The sequence below is a fragment of the Bactrocera dorsalis genome, chromosome 2 (assembly GCF_023373825.1).
Source record: "Bactrocera dorsalis isolate Fly_Bdor chromosome 2, ASM2337382v1, whole genome shotgun sequence".
Classification (NCBI taxonomy): domain Eukaryota; kingdom Metazoa; phylum Arthropoda; class Insecta; order Diptera; family Tephritidae; genus Bactrocera; species Bactrocera dorsalis.
In genome coordinates, this window is record NC_064304.1 from 89,924,387 (window position 1) to 89,947,238 (window position 22,852).

The window sequence follows — 22,852 nt, forward strand, 5'->3', positions numbered from 1 at the left end:
CAAAGCAGGCAACAAAAACTGTGTAGACTCTGCGCTTAATATTTGTTTTTGTTTTTTTTTTCTGGCGAGCCGCTAAGTCCCACTTGTTCAGCTTCACGGATAACGCAGGAAACTCAAGACGTGCGAAACGCCGCAAAAGTTTAGCTACTCCCAAGCAAACATTTTTTATTTGGCTTTAAGGCAAAGCAATTTTCTTGAAAAAAAATCAGCAAAAAAAGCACTGAAACCAAAGTTGATAGTGGGAGCTTACCTGCTGCTTTGCAGTCTTTTGGTTTACCGCCTTTCTTCTAGTAGTGCCTAGAGGATTAACTGTGCAAGCGTGCGAGCAGCGTTGAAGTGTGTGGCGGCAGTAAATGCAAAAATACTCTCACTGAGTAAACGAAAATGATAAATGAAAAAATCAGTATAATCGCAAAGAAGCGGAGAAAGAGTGTGCAAAAAATAATAGGGCGGAACTCACATTTTTCTAGTGGAAAACAGCGCTTCACTTTATTCAAATTTATTTCATTTACTTACACTTTGTTTTTGTTTTCCAACCTCTCGTAATTTTATGCGCGCTTCGCTTAGTAATCCGCTGCGCGGTCTAATGCAAAATAGCTGCAGGCGCACTTGCCACCCCCAAACCGCAGCTGCACAGGTTGCCTCGGCAGTTGAGTGAATTTCGAAAGAGTTGAGTGAACGTGCTGAACAAATTTTGTGAAAAATTAAAAATAAATAATATACGTAAAAAGTAGATAAACAATAACGAGTGAAGCAACAAATATTCGAGAAACCGCTAAGGAAATGCTCGGAATACAAACGCATACTAGTAGCATAGTTATAGGAGCAAACAACTTACAGCGTCAGTTAAGCGGCCAAGGACGCCGGAGTGTAGCGAAAACACAGCTGCAGCGCGTGAGAGCGCATAACAACATGAGCAAAACAAAACGCTGATAGCAGTTGTGGTTATAGCAATGGCGGATTAACAATTGCAAACTGCCGACGGCTGCTAAATGGGCAGAAGCGCGTCAAAAGAAGAGGGAAAAGAAGGAAACACGGAAACCTTACGCACGATCTCCTAGTATGCGTTGGTGTTTCTGCAAGGTGGCAGCAATATTTCGTGAGTAATTGTTACGATATATGTAGCAAAATGGCGATAGATGCTTTGAAAAGTAGGATCTGATGAATGCGTTCAGATATGTGATAATACTCTAGTATATAGGCTGCGTGTGCTTAACGGAAATCCCTCCAGAGAGTCGACATAAATGTTTCATCATCTGTTTTTATGTAGAATAACTTGTATACCTCACAACTATTAGCACCCAGAAACAAGACCAGCATTAGTCGGGAATCATTTTAAAATATCCTCGACACTAAAATAATCCCACCTCATTAAGTAGCCTAAGATAAGTCATATTATAATGTAGAAGGCTAATTTCTTAATGAGATTCGGTCACATAAAGTTTGTGCCATTAATAGCTTCATCTCTTGCTGCACTTAGTCGATAGTTGTTTGTTGTGCAAGAACGAAACAACCAAAATCATTTGCCTATGGCACTTTCCATTCACGGTAACATTTGATCTGTCGTCAATTTAAAGAAACATGCAAGTATAGTGTGCTATAATAATACCTTCATTACTAGTCGAAGCAATAACGTGCCAAACAATAACTTTTTCTCTCCAAAAGAAAGTCGAAAGAATACTGAAACCCTGTTCAGTTTTGCTCGCATTCCGTAAATTGAAACTTTATTTACAAGACTGTTGTGCGAGAAATTTACCGCTTCACCGATTTGAGCGAATGCCACAATTACTGAATTCGCATGAAAATGTCAAACGCTTATGTTTAGCCTGACAGCTGGGTTTACAGCTATCGCTCTTCTAAATGTCAACTGACATGTGTTTGATTTGACAGCTGATTCGATATCCAGCCATCTAGGAAATTGCATATCTCTAAGTGAACATTGGTTTTGTGTGATTTCAATAAGAGAAACGCACTGATTTGCGGTTAAGCTCTGAGAATTGAAATAATTACATTTCTGACATAAGTTTATGTTTTAGAGCTTTTGGGCATATTTCGATGGGACATCTGCCAGAAATAGGCTTTGACTCATGTACTAGTGAAAAAAGCTCTTTAAAATATCGAATTTATCGACGAATGTACATAACATTTATATTTTCGGCATTATATCGGTTACATGAAACCGCTTTCATCCAAATCTACCTTCCATTGTGAATTTACAGCATCTTAAACAAATAATTGTGAATTCATTAAATTGAAATTTAAATGTCTTAAGCATGCATAAGCAAAAACCTCTCTTCACTGACTGACATACTTGTGCCACATTCTTCCGACGACTAAGAGACTAGCGAATGCCATGGAGGAGGAAGCATCACTATACGCTTAGTAGCTGCAATTAACAGCTAATTAGCATCGTATTGCCTGTTGAAGGCGAAAGCATTTAATTGCATTAGATTAGCGTAATTGCATGCAGCAACACGCTTGAAGCACGAAAAACAGTAGGTACCACAAGTGCACACACATACATATAAGCGCACTTTTTTGATATATTGTGCGGGTAATAAAGAATAAAGAAAACTCTTAAGATAACAACGCCAAAGTAAGAACAAAACAACAAAACGGAGCAATTTAAGTGAGAAGCAAAACTTGCGTAGAAAAAAGAGAAATGGCAAAGGGAACTTATAAGTTTGCCACGAGACAAAGGTACGAATACCAACAGCATAAGTAATGTGTAAAATATGACAAAAAGCATTACAAAAACGATCAATTTTCTTCTTCAGTTTAGCACCATGCTGCAGCAGCAACAATGTCCTGCAAGCGACTTATAAAATAAATGTGTTTAGCGTACTTCAGTGGAGAGAATGTATACAAAAAGAGGCCACCAATAAACGCGGTGTTGCTGTGCTAGCACGCGTCGGTCAAGGAAGGAAATACCGTCTCTACAAGTGTCTTCCTTGGCTTGAGTATATTTTTTCACTCTGCACTCTCGAATTTCACTTCCTTTACTGTCTTATTTACTTTATATTTTACAACATTTTTTTTACTTCTTTCAGCGTTTCTTTGCAACTCTTTGTAATTTTTTCACCCGCTTCAAATTATGCAAATAAGAAAATAATAACAGTGGCTGACTTGTCTGTCTTTTGCTTGCTTGCAACAAATTGATTTACACAAAGCAGTTTTCTTTTATATAATTCGCTTGGTAAATTTTCCCAATTACCTCTCTACGCTGCTCGAAAAGCTGTTTGCCAAACGCTAAGTGAAGAGAAAGTAATTTGCTTTTATGCACTAACTGATTTCGCAAGTGTTTATTGACTTTGCTGGTGCTCGAGGTACGTTCAGTTAGCAAAATTTCATTATAATATGGCTGAGATATATTTTACAGGAGAGAATAAGGAAGAGTTATGTGCTGAAGCATTGTATCAACCGCATGGTATAGTTCCAGTTTCTGGATATATAGTATCTGGTAACTATTCTTGCAGAGAATAACACTTATTTGATCACATTGCGGGTCTCAAATTATGACAATGAACGCGTCTATAGAACTTGCCGTGACGGTTGATTTGGTATGATGATGCTTAGAAGTTAATCTTTTGTATCGGTAATAATATTCTGACCGTTTAAACCAGTTCCTTTAGGTATAGAAAACTCAAATTAATAGATCAAAACTTTTATACGTATATCAACAAAAATATTTAAACTGATCAATGATTTAATCCATGGATTATTCACTTAAGGGAGTATTCTGGTCTAGAGGCATGATTTTTAGGTTTTTTTAAACTAAGAGAAAAGAATGAAAAACATTTTTACTATCCATTTTTTATATGTTTTTTATTGACATTTTAATAATATAAAAAAATAATTGTAAGAAAAAAAAGCAAAATTCGTTAAGATGGCCGGTGGAGTGGGGGCTTCAAAAAACGGTGCGTCCTGGTTGACGTGATTTCAACCCTTCTAGAGAGATCTAAAACACAAAGAAGAAGAACATTTTTTCATTAGTAAGGATGTCGTTATCGGGTTGACCATTTAAAAAAAAAAAAATACCAAATGGCGTCGACTTGAAAAAAAAAATTTTTTGACCGCATTTTTTTCGACCTATTTGAGTTTTTTAAAAATACTTCAAATCAAAATTTTTGGAAATGAAAGGCAGACACGATAGAGTATTGCATAAAGAAGATTGCGGAAAGAAGATAAGTACCAAATTTGGTTCATTAGAACTTGAGATATCATGTCAACCACCTCAAAAAAAGTAGTTTCGAATAAAACGCGTTTATAGTTTAGGAGACAATTCTAGTGAACACGGACGCCACGTCACAAAATCGGCTGTATTTCCAAAAATAGGCCGAATTTTGAGAAATTCTTCCAAAGTCATATTTTTGAAAGTCTAAACTTTCAAAATATGCAAAAAAAAATCGATTTTTTTCGAAATCCTAGACCAGAATACCCCCTTAATTATTAAGATGTATCTACATTCTAACATCCTTTAAACATTTGAAGGTATCCGTAAAAGTAGTTTCTATTTTTCATTTAAAACCTCTGCCTAGAAATTTGTTAGTCATTCGTATGCGAGTATTCCAGTTTAAATTAATTCTTATAGGTGTCATAAGACTTTTTCGAAATTCGAAACTAAATTTGGTTTATGAAGCGCAAAAACTGCTTTGATAAAGAAGTTCAGAATAATGCTTTAAGGGCACAATGGTAAAAAACTAGTTAATAAGTAAATTGCCTTTTTAGATATCGAAATAAATACCGTTATTAATCAAGTGTTCATGTTTTTTCAAATGATCAATAAGCTGCATCATTTCGACAAGAAGTTCTTACCTGTTTTTTATGTCTTTAGTTGTGACCGTATTACCAAATTTTTTTCTTTCCAAGAGCTTTCGCTTTAAACTGAAAATTTTTATTATTTTTCTTCTCTCACTAAAGGCAATTTGACGCGCTGTAAGTTGAACTCCAAAGGTAATATGATTATGCCACTTCATTGCTAATTGTAAATAACTCAAGTAAATATTTCTTTTAGGTATTTACTTATTTCCGCTTTGGTAATACCTCAAACACGACGCAATGTATGCAATACATTGGCCAATATTTACTATACACTCGTATAGGTGTTTTATATTGACAATTTCCAATTGTTCTGCTTACATGAACTTCTGGGAATGAGATAATTTACATTTCTTGCTTGTGCGACTTTAATGGTTGCCTTATCATTCTGCCAAAAAAAGTTTATACAAAAGCTGAAAGGTGCTAAGTAACCATAGTATTTTGCTTTGAATATTCTGTTCTAAGAATACCATATAAATAGCGAGACTAAATTAATGCGCTACAAATAATTTGATAATAGGAGATATGAGAATTAGATAATAGGTGGGTATAGGTATAATTTCTTTACAAAAGTGCCAATGAATTGCTGCCTAAGTCAAGACAACCAAAAATCAATGCAAATATTAAAGAGAATTCTTGACAATTTTTGTGCATGTGTTTGTGAATTGACATGTATGTATGTAATTAAACAAAGTTTTACATTATCATATTTTTTGTTGATAGCAATATTTAAAATATTTACTTAGCTAACCAAATATAAAGTGCTTGTTGTTGTGACTTCTGCTTTTCGAGATATTAAATGTGGTTATGGAATTAACAAATATAAAGATGGTCAATCTCTTCGTCATTAGAGTATCTGCGATTTGACTTCATCAGTTCTAAAGCAACACTGATAAAAACAATTGCTTTGTGGATGATGATCCTTAAGGCAGATAATAAGAGAATTTCACCCGACAGCAGATTCGTCAATGGACTGTATTGGAATTGATGCTTACATCAAAAAAAAAAAAAAGGAATATCTACCAGCTAAAATGTTAGTCCTCGAGCTAATGCGCTACAATCATCGTAATTAAGATCTAGTTTACTATGTAGAACTGTCTGAAACCTTCTCGTGCTTTATTTTCTAACAACTTTATTGCTACTCGACGAAAATCATAAGGGTAAGTGAAAATAAGTTTAATAATTGCAGGGCTTTACTCTTTCATTCTAGGCAATAAAAATCTATTTTGAAATATGATTCTGAATGATGGAATCCTAAGTCGAAAACGGCGATGGATATACTTCATACACTTTTGAATGTCCATTTAATGTCAAGATTATGTAATAATGATAAAAACCAATAAGAACTGTACTATTGACAATTTGAATACTTATAACATAATGAAATACCTGATTATGGTACTTGTCAAGAGATTGAGTGAGGTTCGAATTCCACAACTTAGTTGAAAATAGAATGTGCGAAGGATATCTCTACTGAATGAAGTTTTCAACAACAACAAAAAACCTATAGCTCACATGTAAAAGTTAAAAATCAATATTTCGACCTCTCCTTATGGACAAGGAAGTAGAAGAAGAGCGTAGAAAAGCAGTCTTAAAACTTCCGTTGCTAAGGAGAACCTTCAAATTACAACAATTACTAATATTCACCACGAAAAGTGGACATGTGGTTTTGTTTGAGTGAATTTCTATTGAAAATAATAATAAATAATGTCTGCGCAAATATGTACATGTGTGTGTTCCATATGATTTATGGCTACGGAATTTTTTAAAGTGATTTTTGATTTATTTCATGTTCGCTGCAGTATATTTCAGATTTTCCTGATATTTACAAATATACCTGAGGGTTGTTGGACATGTGTATGTACATATGTGTGAGTATATTTACATGAATATAAATTTGCATTGAATATTTAATTATGTGGGTTCGTATGGTATTCCATAATTTGCGGTCTTTGTTGCCACTTTTATGGTTTTCATTATTGCACAGTTATTGCCGTTATTTTCTAAACACCAAATGAATGCGTACATGTGACTTTGTGTGAGACTAATATAGCGGATTATTTTAATGCTGGCGAAAACAGCGACTTCTGAAATTTAAAGACCACTTTAAGATTTTTTTATGATTTTTTTAACTTTTTTTCTTAAATTAGCTTTCATATTTTTTCCAACACACAGAAAGCAAAATTTACCCAATACCTCCTTATCCTACTCAGTACATATAATTTTTGACTGAGTAACCGAAAGTGTATACTATATATAGTAGATAAGCGTTAGTTTTTATTTCAGACTTGGCTGGATTCTAACGCAGAGTTTTTAACCAGTTTTAAAACTACTAAAGATCTGAGATGGAAACATCTCTTCTATTGTCTAGTTTTCTCTTGACATAGGTAGAAATATCTCGGTGGTCATACATTCTACAAACCAGAAGCCTCAATAAATTTGTGCCACGTTCTGGACATTACAACGGACAGTCGTTCAAACTGTTCAAATGAGATTATTCTTGCCCGCTGATTTCTTAAATTAAGATCGAGTCATATTAACTCTCCTATATAATTAGTCAGCAGGTAATTAGTTTTCAAGAAAGGTATTATTGAAAACCAAAAATATATGATGTTATAGTATTTCCATTAACCTGAACTCACACACCCGAAGCTGTGAGCTCACATTACTAAATTCATTAATTAATTGAACAATTTCTGTTTAAAAAGTTCTAAACATTCCACAGTTTTTTTGTTTTCTTTCGTCCGCAATTGTTCCACATATTTTAGAGATTACATTTTACACCATTTTCACCGTGATTCGCTTCCACCAGCCGACGAGGTGCGACTCCATTGCTTGCCGCGCCGAAGCTTTCCTTTGTGTCGCGACAATCAAGTGACACCTAATAGAAAATTGGAAAGAAATAAAACAATAGCGGAATGAAATAACATTAAAAGCAATAAACTTAAGATAAGTACGCTCAGAGTAAAGAATGCGAATACAAATACAAGAAGAAAAGCAAAAAATTCGCAAGAAAGTCAACAGAATAAAACAGAGGATGGAGCAGCATTAAATCGCGCAGATCCTGCCCAAAGATTTGCGGTGATGCCGGCGGCGGTATCAAAGGGAAAAGCGAAGGTAAGATGCTGCAAGCGCTTTCCGTGAAACGCTTACGACATTGAGAAAAAATTTGCTGACAGCATTAATTTATTTTGCGAATTTAGTTACAAGAAGCTGCGGCTACGCCAGTATTATAAGAGCTCTGCGAAAACAAGTGTGAAGAAAACACGGAGATTTGGTAGTTTTAGATCTATAGCATCGGCGGTTAAACGGGAAATCTAACTAACGAAAAGTTAAGGAAGCTGTTTACATAAAGACAATGTGCCATTGAGGGGTTGCAGTTGGCATCTTATGCATATATTGTCATACCTATATTATTACATATATATAGTATATACATTGGAACAGGTATTTATGTATATACTTAAGGTGCAACGCGCTCGCGTTGAAAACGTAAATAGTGCGACGGTGATTGCATTTTACCTTTGTTTGCTTCTTCTTCTTATTCTTCTTCTTCGTATTTGGTCCGAACCTTAGGGTAGTCAGTCGTTGCATGCAATTAAGTAACTGAGCATTGCAAGTACCTGGGGAAATTGTAGAATGTAAAATGCTCAACAACAACAATAAGAAAGTGGACATAAGCTATAATCGTACACTTAGTTAACGAAGATGGGAAATTTAATCACCGCTGCTGCCGTGCAGCGAGATAATAGTGTCTAGTGTAACTTAAATAATGTCGCGCAAGTTTATTTGAATTTTTGCTCTCCGCAAGATTTTGCCTACTTTTAAAAGAGACGGGCGCATTGCGGAGGAGGAATGCTGCTGTATATAGTGTACCTGCATTCATTTGTTACATGTATATATTTAGTAACTAGGAACTAGTGATTTGGCTTGCAGACTTTGAAAAGAATTAAACTATACACTCCGTCGAGTAAAGGTTAACTTAAAAGTAATGAAAGCCGCTAACATAATCCTTTGTAATAGTGTAAAGTACTTTCTTCAGCTTCACGGATGAAATCATCGCAGATCAAGAGCTTGCAAGGATAACATGATAAGGATATTCGTCTTAAAATAATCTTATATAGGAAAGGAAGTTGCAGTATTTGGAAGCGTGGATCATGTCAACTGAGCCTTAGATTTCCTATATAAAAATCTAATCAACCAAAATCGGCGAATACACGCCGGCCGGAAAGAAAGAGCCATCAACTTTCAGATCTCTAAATCGATGACATTTTGTTTGACACGTATTAGATAATATGTGACGTAACTAGTTTACTTCGTAGTACAGGCGTTATCATTTAAATACTTATGATCTTTACAATCCTTACCGTGAAGTTACGAACACTTTGAAATGTGTATGCCCGGAATAGGGTATATCAGGTATACTACGAACTTTTCAACACGCAGCAAATATCATTGGGATCCTATAAAATATATTATATAACTGACCAGCGTTATGAGCTAAGTCGATTTAGCATTGTCCGCCTGCCTATCCGTCTGACCGAAGTCGGAATCAAGTACTTGTATGAAAAACTTGTAAATTTGAGGAGATATCTTAAAGAAATTTGGCATAGATTATTGTCAACGGCAATGGTGCCATCTCCGAAGAAATTATTTAGATCGAGTCATTATAGCATAAAAAATGGGCCACACATATTGTGGGTTGCTTGACATTGAGGTTCATGACGAATGTTGTAACAGTAATTTCATATTATATTTCAATGTTTCAGGATTAATATATTCTCGTGTTAAATGAATTCTTATGCTTCCTCGTTAGGGCACATCAACTTTTACCCAATAATATGCACACCATTGTCTTAAAGATCCCCATAGATTTCATCTCACAACAAATGTTTTCTTTTTATTATTCTTATTTATTCTATCTCCATATGGTTTTTCATATTCTCTATGCTCGACTCAAAGTAAATTGTCCCAAAAATATCTCTGCATAATTGAGCTAAACGAAAACAGAGGGGGAACATTGTGCTCAGCAAACACAACGCCGAGTTGTTGATCGCCGAGATTGTGATGATCATTCTTATACAAAAGTCAGGCGAAGATCCTCACAGAAGAGCAATGCGCTGCGGCTTAGCTAAGGGCGCTCTCGTGACAAAATTCTTACGTTAGTTGACTTTTGGCAAAGATGCCAAACGGACGTTTCAACACACTCTAAACGGGCGAAACGAAGAAAATTCGGTGAAATAGAAATATTAAAGTGGAAAAGCAAATTAAATTGAATGTGTGCGTAGGAAAAAAGGAAAGCGAATAAACTGCAGAATGGTCTATAAAAAAGTAATACTATATGCATTTCGAGTATGTTTGTATGTATGTATGTACGTGCAGCAGTTAGCCAAGGAATTTTGTTAAATATTGAATATAAAGTGGGGAAGATAAAAAATAAGCTGTGCGATAAAATCTAAGAAAATTAAATGAAAGTTAAGTGTAAATAAAATTCAATAAAGTGTGAAAGAAGGAGCAGTGCTAAGCACACACACGCTTCCATATGCGTCCAAATGTGCTGCTGTTGCGTAAAAAAAAAAGAAAAATAAAAGTGTATAAATACATATGTATGTATGTATGTGTGTACACACATTAAACAGCACTATGACTGCCTACAATTTATTGATGGAACATGTGAAGTGAAATGAGAATTTATGTGCTGCATTAAACGCTGCTGAAATTGCGGCAAAGCGTTGGCGAAATCCACAATCCGAAATGGTTTTTGACGCATAGCAAAACTCTGACGCTCCACCATATCCACATGTGTATTCGGAAGCGTCAAAGCGTGCGTAGTCCACGATAAAACACGCTACATACATACACAAGTGTTTATTTACGTTATGATTTTGTGCTTCAACCGCCAGCGCGTTGGTTGTTTGCCGCCGTGTGCCACCCTCGCAGTGCTGAAACGTGAATAATTGATCATGCATACTTACAAACAAGTGTGTACATATGTACAGTGTATGTGGGATGTGTTAACTTGCGCACGGAATGTTTATTTAGAAATAATCAAATGTGACAATCGCTCACTCAGCGCCCAACGCAACTCAGCCAGATTTAGATGAAAGCAACTGAAGGCAATTTGGTAGATAAACAAAGCGGGAAAGCGCAACAGGAATCGGCTGAATTTTGCTATCAAAAAAGAGAGATAAAATACAAAAACAACAATAACAAACAACGGCAAATAGTCAGTGAAGTGCTTGTTATAACCGTAGTAATGGATTTTATTGCAGCTAATGCTTTGAAATGTGTACAGGGAAATATATGCATGTGAGTGCGTTTGAATGTGTGCATGATTTGGCTTAAAAATACATATGCACTTGGTGTGCAAGTGTAATTTTGTATATTTGAATGCAATCTATTTCTCTTGGTACTAATTAGTTTGCTTCGTGAATTGTGAAGTCGATTTATATTTAGACAAAAACATTTGAAAGTGCATTATGACATGCTGCCAATTTGTTATATTATAATTAGACTGAAAATGCAATTATTTAACAACTTAACTGAAAAATAAATTTAACATAGTTTGTTTATACTTTTATACAAAAATGACGATGCTGTCGAAAATTGATAGAGAACGACTAATGAAATACATACATACGTAGTTTATGTTTGGGGATCGTGAATTTATAATTAGAAAGATTAGTTCTTATTGGTGCTATAAATAATATTTTTAAACAACAACAAAAAATCGTGTTTCTTATGAAGTTTTCCATTTATACTTTCAAATTAGTTCCAATTTATCAACATACAGTTTCTGAAATCAGTGATATACCCTTTTTGGTGCTAAAGCTGACTCATTAATAGTAAAAAAAAAAATATTAAAATTTAATAACACCATAAAAGCCAAAAAAATATGTCTAAAATATGAAAAAATTGCATAAAATATAAAAAAAAAAAACAATCGAAAAATTGGTTCCTTATAAATAACATAAGTATGTACACGCATTAGTTGGAAAACGAAAGAAAAAGATTTTCAAGAGCTACTTTTTTTATAACTCGTTCGATTCGTTACTAATTAGTGTGAAATTTGCATAGTAATTTTCGAAGAAAATTATTTAAGGCTTAGTACAAAAAATTACTTTAAAAAATCTGTATTGTAGTTTAAAAACAACGAGAAAATGGTTAACTTTTGTCGCCCCGAAGTTATATGGTAGACGAGCTTGACTCCACTTGTTCAGGTTATATGCAGCTATATGCAATAGCAATCTGAACTGAACCATTTCTTTTGAGTTTGAAAATATTGCATTAGATAATGATCTATACCGAATTTCTTGAAGATATCTCGACAAAAAAAAAGTTTCCCTAACAGCACTTGATTCTGATTGTTGACTTTGTATGCAACTATATGCTATAGTGACCCGACATCGACAGTTTCGACAAATAAGCACCTTCTTTGTTGGAAAAGTACATGTACATGTTTCAGTTAGATGTCTCAAAAATTGAAGGGTTAATTTGCGTATATACCGACGGACAGGTCTAAATCTAAGCTCGTTATTCTGATCATATACATACATATATGTATATAGAGTTTATGGGGTCTCTGACGTCCTTCTATGTGTTAAAACCTTCATTGCAAACTTAATACACTACACTATTCAGTATATCGTCACCTGAAATGCAAATTAACGTAACAACATTTTCAGAAATTTACAGTGGCATGAATGAAATACGGAATAAAATGGAACATGAGTGAAACAAAATATTAATATTGGTTAAAACTGGTTTATATATGACCGCAGAACCAGAAAATGTTGAACATATTTAATATTACGTATATAATTTGATGTAGTGAAGCGTAGTCAATAAGACACTCAATTTCGAATTTTTTGATTATACGTTATTTTGCATTTCAGGTGACGATATAAAAAAACATTTTTTCCTAAAAACGTTTATTATTCCCAAAAAAAAAAAAAATCTGTGTCTTTTTCGAGTTTTGATGTTGTTTCAAAGTCACTGTTCGTACCAACAAAATAAAATAAAAAAAACAAAAGTAAAATAAATATCAATTCCCATTAACAGTCAATTTTATTAAATTTTTATTTACATTGTTCCACAATTATTTTACATATTTTATTTACTTATAAGTACCAACATATACAGAAGTAGTATTTTGCCGTTCCGTTTTTCCACTTTGCACATTTTTCCTGTTGATGACACAAAATGCAAACATCTGTGGAATTCCGAAATTTGTTTTTACTCAAATGGGTTTAAAAATATCACAGCGCTCGTAGTGAGCAAAGTGCACCAGCATTCACACACACACACAGTATATGTAGTACATAAACACACTAAATGCGCTACATTGCAGCGAACGCACATTTTTGGGGGAAATTTTATTTAGTTAGCTGCTGCGTGGCAGATACAAAAATAAAATTGCGACCACAACAAAAAAACAAAAACGTATAGAAGTTTTGCATTTACAGCTGTTATTGTTGTTTTCGTTTAGCTTGCAATTTCCAAGTGACTGCGGCATGGCAAACTGCCGCGGCGAAAACCATTTACATATAAATTGCTGAAAATATTTACTTGCGGGCTCATTAAACTAAAATTAGTTACAAAGAATACGGAAAATCTATTATAAATAGAACAAACAAATGTAGTGGCGTTTGCTTTCAAAGTTTTCGTGTACAATAACAATATATGTGTGTAAGAAGGAATAATTAAAACAAAACTATAAAAGTGAAATTTGTGGATTCACTAACTTAAAGGTTGAAAAAATATGCGGAGCGTTAAGAAAAGTAAAACAAGAGAAAAGTTAATTTCAGACAGAGATATAGACATGGTTTGAAGAGCTCAGTTGATCGTGCTGATCACTTATGTTTACTATATGTTATAAGGTCTCCGACGTTTGAGTAATACATCCCGTTTGGGATACTACTACGAGGGCTGCTATATATATTTCTGGCCTAATAATGAAAATGGGCATATTTATCAACGAAAATAGTTTTTTTTCGTTGGATTTGGCTCGTCTTGGAAGACCCACACGGTCGATTGCTGTTTTGTTTCGGGCTCATATGCATAGATCCATGATTCGTCACCTGTGACGATCTTATAAACGTCTTTTGAAGCACCGCGATCGTATTTTTTCAACATTTCTTTACACCAATCCACACGAGCCTTTTTTTGAGTGATTGTCAAATTGTGCGAGACCCAACGAGAAAAAACCTTTTTTACGGCCAGGTGTTCTTGCCTTGACGGTCTTGCATTATCAGTTCACGTACGGCATCGATGTTTTCTGGCACAACGACTTTTTTTGGACGACCTTCACGGAATTCGTCTTTGAGCGAGCGTCGGCCACGATTGAATTCGTTGTACCAGTTTTTCACAGTGCTATAGGATGGTGCTTCTTAGCCATACAAAGATTTTAGTACATCGATGCACTCTTGTCGTGATAATCCACGTCGAAAGTTGTGAAAAAATTCACGATTAAATGACAAAATGTTCTGAGTGATATTTGCTAAAAAATGTCAAACTTTCCAATGGAAATGACAGATTGCACCTGGCAACACTTAATGTTGCCTAGTCCAGAAATATATATAGCAGCCTATGTATTACTATTTTATTATGCTGGGTTATAACCATAAAATTTTAAAATGTTGAAAATCTATATATAAATTTATTTCTTTTAAACCTCATCATTAATTAAAATCATGTAAAAGTTATGAGTGACCCAAACTTTTTAAATTTTTCTCAATTTTAAAACTAGTTGAGAAGAGTGATTCTCTTATGCCTCGCATTAGCGCAAATGCCTGCTGCACTCGAAAAAATTTAGACAAAAATTTATATTTTAAATAGCACTTAAGTGCATTTTTATGAGTTTGAATATTTAGAGGAAAAGTGGAACGCAAATTGTGAGCAGCTGACAAGCATGGCGTGCAGCAAGAGCGACGGAAGAAATACCAAAAGCACCACAGTGAAGCCTTAAGCGCTTGTTGACTTTTCATTAAGCAGTTGCAGCTGGAAGGCGAAGCAAAACGAAAAGTACCCAGAAAAAGTTAAACATTTTTGCTGTCACATGAAGCGTACAAGAAAAATAAATTTTACAGGCGAAACATTGTTAAAACAGCACAAACTCGCTGCACTTGGATGCACACATACACATGCACACCGTAGACTATACTCGAGCTGCCGCGCATGCATGCACCTCTCCACACAGCGCAGCTCAGCTGCTCAGCTGATGACCTTTCGCCTCTTACCGGCTGCTGTCTCTAAAGCGCAGTGCCCGCTTTTTTGCAGCTGACAATACATTTAAGGCACTCAAAGTAGCTGCTGCTCGTTTGTGTTACAACGCGGCTGCTAAGCATTATTGTTGCCGGCGCATTGGGGTTTTCAAAGCGTTCTTTGTAGCAGGCGATGCAATAAGTTAGTGGCGCGCAGCAGCCATGCATATGTGTGTGTTTTGTAAATATATTAGCAAAAATCACGTTGTTTTGTTATTGCAATTTAGTGCGCTGCTGTTGCATGTTGCATGGGATAATTTTTTTGCCATTTGTCTACTTTAGTGTATTTTAAAAAATATTTCACTGCTCTTTTGCGTTTTTGCGTCGTGCCACCGGCTCTGACGTATCTGCGTTGGATATTGTTGTTTGTGTACGCCTGCAGTTGAGTATTTTTAACGCTATCGCTACTTGGCATCTGCCGTCGCTTACACCCATACGTAAAAACTTCTCGCAGCTAATTTAAATTTGAATGCTGAAATGCATAAATAAATGCAAAAGCAAAGCAAATGGGCAAGAAGCTAAGAAAATACAAAGTCAAGAAAAAATTTAGCAAAAAATATGGAAAGCAAATGTATGCCACTTGCAAAAAATAAAAACGTGACAAAACCGTAGAGGCTTTATTTGTGAACAGCTTCATATGTGTACGTGTGTATGTATGAATGCGCGTGAAATTCTGAAAATATTTTACGGTTTGCCGGTTACCGATAGTTTGGCGCCTACGATTTGCAATGCAACATTGTACGCATTTCCTAATTGATTTCCATATTTCGCATGTAAATAGGAGCATGTCCGCAAGAATTTTCTAATAACCAAATTTTTGCAAGATATTCTGAACAAGGAGACCTTCCTTCTAATACTATTAAATTTCAATTTAAAAAATAAAAATAAAACTAAATAGATTATAATATTCTTTAACTGTAAAATCGCTTGCCAAATTTTAGAGAATGACGAATCGAACAAATTACGATCTATAATATAAAGAATATAGGTGAAGTGGACTAGCATAACAAAGAAGATATAAAAAAAAAAGCGATGAAGCCACATTAGTGAGGTATATACTCTTTTATAAACAACTTTGGTGTTGTTTGACAACTAATTTTCGTTTTTTGAAAATCGAGTAGTGATCGAACATGGAGAGTAGTGAAGATGATAAAAGCTGAAAATTTTCCTTTCATATGTCAAATAAATTATTCCTCATAATGATCATGACTTGAGCATGTCAAAAGAAATGCCAGCCAATGTGTTGCTCTCCACCCTTATCAACACCCACCTTTCTCCATTCCCAGTTGGGTTTACTTTGCTCTAATCGACAGGAAAGTGTGCTTCATCAGGACAGATAAGACTTCGAGCAAACTCTTTGTCGATAGCAAGCTTCTATAGCTTCAGGACTTTGTGACAAGATCGACATGCTTGACATATAAACAACATGTGTGTTAAAAGTGGCGGTGCAAAATTTTCCTACAGGGTAATACCTGTAGCTAAGCACGCAGATATATGTACATATTTAAAATATTTTAACATGCGCACGCAGATGCTGGGGGATAAATGAATAGCAAAATGAGATCAATTTGAAATAAAAGAGATTTCCTAAGTCCTGAACTCTTGGCACGCGTTTGTTGTGCTACTCAACGAAAGGCGCAAAAATAGAAAAAAACTCTTCTTTACAATAAAAAAATATTCTTGCTTTGAATATATGTACATATATAATATGACTGTTCTTTGCTCTGTGTATTTTAGTACGTGGCTACTACATTGTGTATCGCGGTTCGTATCCTAACTGCGGTGATTATCAATAAATGAGTATGTACACATTTGTATAGCCAATCCAAAATCATTGGCAGATTTTCTCACGATTTTATTTTTTTCTTAGTACATATACAAATAATATAGTTTGAAGCTGTCCCACTGTGTTCAGCTTTCTATGAAATTCAATGGAAATTAGTGTGTGGGTCGTCAATAGTTGGCAATGTCATGTTGGCCTATACATATTTATATGCAGTTTGTATGCTTTTTCGTTAATTTATTGAACAGCTAAACATTTTCTTAATTGCTTTTGAGGAATTTTGAATTTTTTGGTTATGACAAAATCATTAAAAATAAAAATAATTTTATCAAATAATTATATAAAAATAATAAAGAAACGAAAGCAATTAAAATATTTGTTTGTATGATTACATAAAACAGATATGATAATTAATAAATGCTATTTCTATAAATAAATGCTTTGTTTATATAAAGTTTTCAAAATTAGATGTGTATTTAAATTCTTTGTTGTCATCTTCAATAATGCTTATATTTTTAACTCCTATAAATAGTAGAAATTTCAGAGACAAAAAAGCCTAAAGACTGGTTTTTTTAATCTGATATTTTGATTTAAGATACTTCTATTGAAAATTAGCATATTTTTCAGATACTAAGGCGAAGCAATATGAAATAAATGATGCTATAAAAAATTATCGTTGTATTTCGAAAATAAAAAGGTTAAATTACAACAAATTTCCTTAACATTTTTCTGTTTTTTTTTTATATAAAAATAAAAACAAAAAATTGGTTATTTCAATTTTTCACATAAAGTTTGAGGTTATGTGAAAAAGGTGTTAAGAAAAAATTGGCAGATCCCTTTCATACCTATTACTTTGTCATCTCAATTCTTTCTATAAAAGGCATAGTTCGGGATAAACCCTTTTCAACTCTTCATGCATTTTCACCTTTTCCACTTCTTCTTTCCGATCTGCGATGGCCGGTAATTATTTTTCTATACGTCTTTGTCATTAATTTTTCTTTTCCAATGGGCTTCAATCTTTTATGTTTTTATCTTATTTGTGCCACCATTTCGAATGCTTCTGCTTTGGCCTACAATTGCTATTTAATTAATTTTTCCAATTTGCTTAAAAACATTTGCACAACTTAATTCTAGCACAAAAAACATTCTAGTTTTGCTATAACAAAACGTAACAACAGTTAATAAACACATTTAGCTCAGCGTGCCTGCCACGCTTTGGTCTGATTTGTACGCTTGGCCGCCTTTTCCGACTTTTTTCTAAATGCTCATGCAATTCTTTCAATTTTGTTTTGCATTGCACTTAACACACGCGCTAAATGCACACATTTGCTCACACTTGCATAGAAATGCAAACACCTACATACCTGTGCGTGTATGTGTACTTACAGGCATGACGTTAAATCATTTGTTTACGAAATCACTGAACTAATTTAAAATTTCAGTGATTTGCACTCGACAGGAAAATGCACACCGGTGTGTGAAAAAATTGAATTCACACACACATATATGTATGTATTTAACAACACACAAACAAAAAATGATTATTTTTTTCCTTTCTCTTTTTATTTTTTGTTTTGTTAAATTCGCACAGGTTTGCATTTCCCTTTTTATGAACCTGAAAACGCTGCAATAAAGTTCACTGCATAAAAGTATGCTCCCGTTTATACAATGTATACACGTGTGTGTGTGTAACACTAATTTAAACACGTGTTTTTCATACGGCCATTAAAGTGCCAATAATGTTCTGGAACTGCCTGCCTTTCAAAGTCATGAAAAAGACTTTTATGAATTTATGTGCAAATATACATACATATGTTTGTTTATGTATGTGGGTTAAGTATGGCAACAGTTGTTGTTTTCCTTTATTTGTAATGCATTTAAAAATTTTTATGTGCCGCTTGTAAAAGCAAATAAATATTTTATTGTGCAAATATTTATGATTTTAAGGTCTTTCATGCTCTTCGCAGAGGATTTTTGTGAATATTTATATATCGTTTATAAGTGTAGTAGCTGTCAAACTAGTTGTCAAAGTAAGCACTAGTATTTGACAGTTCTGTTCAGCGTACTTTGACAGCGTTATAGTCGAAAAAAGGTTTGGACACATGATACATAATAATCTGCTTGCCACCTTTGGGCGTCGTCCTCTCGTCAAAAATTTACATATTTGACAAGAGTTCAGTGGCCAATCCAGTTGGGTCGCAGATATCTCATTAAAGTGGTATAACTGCTATCTTCAACGCTAAAAGGTTTGTTATACACATTTTAGAACAATTCTGTCATTGTGAATGTCAGAATATTTTTTGTTGATTTTTTAACATTAGAACCTGAAATAAATTAAAGTTGTTTATAGAAAACACAGAACTTGAAACTGATCGAAAATGTTTATCCCGCGGAAAAACGACTTCGAACTTTCATTTGCAGCTATGTTGTTCGATTCACAACTCTCCAATGTTCGACTAATCTAAGACTGCTAGAAACTAAATTTTTGTCGTCTATATTCAAAGTGTTCGAGCATCAATTGAAATAGCTGCAAATATACTATCTAAATATATACTTTTATTTGTAGCCTATGATTTCAGCGTATATTTATATACATACTACATATGTTTGAACACTATTTTTAAATATACTATATATACATAGTTATATACGTTCAAGTACTATGTGTACTTAGTAGCATATGCATTCACAATCCTAAAAAGTTTATAACCCTAAAAACATTTTCGTTGGAAAATTTAATATTTCAACGCAAAAAGTAATTCACAATCAATTTTTTTACAATCAATTACAATTTTCCAAAAGTTTCATTTAAGTTCATTTGTAATTACTTACACATGTTCATAAAGCAATCATCGTGTTTGCAACATACTTATTATTTAAAAATGTTGTATTCAATGAGTAACACTTTTCAATTTGTTTATTGGCAACAAATGTTACGAAACGCCCGAAATATGTATATGTGCTCACATTCACACAATATTTCCTAAACAAATATGTGCCAACACCGGCATGAACAAGTGTATGCGCTCAATTACCCCACAGTGAAATGCATTAGTTATACATTACCTGGTAACTACTTTGAAGTGCAGGTCCAATTAGTCAAAATACTGCTATTTTCCATTACTAAAAGCTGATATTTCACATTTGCTGGTTTGAAATGAGCAAAAACACTGTTGAACTATAGATTACAACCAACAAAAATATAAAAGAAATATCTTCATTAAGTCTAGTTTGAAATACTGCATATTAGAATGTGATAATCTCAGTTTTTCGAATGACATTTATATCAAAGATTCGAAAATTAGCGTGAAGAGAGTAAAAGAATTTTGAAAAATTCGTATGCTTATCGGTTTTTTTTTGAATCCCAGTGACAATAACGTGGCACTAACAATAGGTTGGGTTGGGTTAGGGTAATCTGGTAGGCCAATAAGCTACGCATAGACCAGTTTTGGTTCTTTGTGATACCAGATGGAGTTCAGCTGCTAAGTCTTTAGAGGAGTAGTCATATTTTAAGATGCCTGCGCTTGACCCAAATTTTAATAGACTCTCCTGCCTTTCTATCGATATCTTCTCCAGTGTATCATACCGTGGAGGCCGCTAACAATAAGTAAATATTATTTTCAGCTAATAACGATTTGAAGTTTACTGCTGGCGCAGAGAAAAAACAGAGTTTTATTAATGAACAATAAATAAACTAAATTTTAATATAATATTTTAAAATAATTTAAATTAATTTCTAAATTTAATGGGACCACTAATTAACTGGTGTCGTATTGGAATTTTTTGGACTAGTTCGACTTCTGTAGTATTGTATCAATGGTTTTCTGAGCAGTTTCAAGCTCTGTTGTAAGGTTTTTGCACTTATATTAGGGCGTTCGTAGGTTGTTAAAATTTTGTTTAGAATATTAGATTTGCGTAAAAAAGAATTACCACATTCTGGTTAAAAGCATTGTGGAACTGAATAGAAACGAATTTATATTCAAGAATCGATTTGTTAAAAATTATTATTAACTTTAGATTTATATTTAAAAAATCAGCAATGCTTCTCCATCTTGCTAGATGGTTGAAAAACACCGATCATTTTTGATCGTATAAAAAATATTTATTTATGTCAATACCAATTTATGAAGCCCTATGTTCCACCTAAGAACTACGGGAAAACTGTGTTCAAAAAATAAGGTGACATTTGAATTTAAACTGCGCGCGTCGAAGCATTTGGAGAATTATTTTTTTTTTAGGTTGGTAGTAGTCAGTCACATTTATATCAAATTTCGTGTCAAAATATATGTACATTAGGGTTTGAGATACGTGTCGTTTTGTGAGCTGCTAAAAGTGAGTTTTTCGTTTTTTGCGATGTCGAAATTTGTTGAGCAAAGAATTTGCATTAAATTTTGTTTACGGGCTTATCAATTTTCTGCTGCGGATACGTTGAGGATGGTGCAGAAAGCCTTTGGTGATGAGGCTATGTCTAAAAAAATGTTTACAAGTGGTATAGTGAGTTCCAAGCCGGCCGTGAACGTGTCGAAGACGAAGAGCGTCCAGGGCGACCATCAACCTCAACCGACGAAGCTCACGTTCAACAAATCAAAGATTTGGTGTTGAAAACCCGTCGATTAACAATTAGAGACCTTGCTGATGAAGTTGGCATATCGAAAGGCTCAGCCAATACCATTTTGAAGGATGTTTTGGGCCTCAAGCGCGTCAAATCTCGACTGGTACCGAAAACATTGAATTTTTTGGAAAAAATTCGTGATCATTTCGCCAAAAACTCAACCCATATCGTTCCGCAACCACCGTATTCACCTGATCTGGCGCCGTGCGACTTCTGGCTGTTCACCAAGCTCAAAAGACAGCTCCGGGGACACCGTTTTATACGATAGAGGACATTCAAGCCGCGGCGAAGACGGAACTGAAGCCCATCCCGGAAAGTGACAACAACCAGTGTTTCGAAGATTGGAAAAGCCGTTGGCATAAGTGCATTGCATCGGGAGGGGATTACTTTGAAGGGGATGAAATTGATTTGGAAGAATAAATAAAGAATTTTCAAAATAAATACAACGTCACCTTATTTTTTGGGCACAGTATAATTATATAATTAAAAATGCAATGCAATAAGGAGTTTGTCAGTCGTTAAACAAAAACCACAGAGTTTCATTTGGTTGTTTGCTTACAACTTCAATAAACTAAACCCCTTACCTTAAATACGTATACAATTTTCAGTTATTTTCATTAACAATTTTTGATATATAACGAACCGTAATTTAGCCACACCCTAATACGTTCTAGAACACACACACTGGGTTTCATGTAAGTAACAGTGTGTTTTAGGGAAAATTAACAATAAACAAAACTCCTCGATAAATCGGGTTCGAGGCCATAAATATTTTACGCAACACAATTATAATACAATGCACCGGATTGTGCAAGTACACCGAATTTATGTACATGCAAAAAATAAAACGTAAATATAAACAAAACAAATAAATTACGGTCAAGTTGTTTACGATCATAAAAACAAAAGCAAAAACTGTTTAAAACATAAATTGCTCGTCAATAATTATTCCCCCGCAAACGCATGTACATACATACATGCATATGTATATGAAGAGAATGTAACTTAGATATTTATGTGTTGTAATAAATATTTCGCAGGCTAAAGTAGTGATTACTTTAGAGATGACTGTAATTTCAAACGCTTTTAATTATTAAAAATTGCGTTAAAAAATTAATGTTTAACTTAGACTGATCTGATCTGATTTGTGTGATGACTGCCTTTTTATGAAAACCCGTTCTCGGATCGGAGAAGAAATCCATAACCTTAAGTTATCTATTTATAATATGTTACTTTAGAAATAACAGAGGGCTAAACTCACTCAAATTTGCCAAAGAATTATAGCAAAATGAGAAAAAAAGACACTTCTCACCTAGATAAGAAAATAGCCACAGCCACATTGAAGGAAATAAGTATAATAAAATCAATACAGTAAAG

The 22,852-nt window shown here is 34.1% G+C and overlaps 1 protein-coding gene across 3 annotated transcripts in view; it reads left to right on the plus strand.

Moving 5' to 3' along the window:
* Positions 1–9,894: 9,894 nt before the first annotated feature.
* Positions 9,895–22,852, plus strand: part of LOC105230312 (uncharacterized) — a 91,990-nt gene continuing 79,032 nt past the window's right edge. For all 3 annotated transcript variants that reach the window (XM_049448280.1, XM_049448279.1, XM_011211012.4), the window contains exon 1: positions 9,895–10,149. The gene's annotated coding sequence lies outside the window, so the exon portion shown is untranslated. The remainder of the gene's footprint in view (positions 10,150–22,852) is intronic.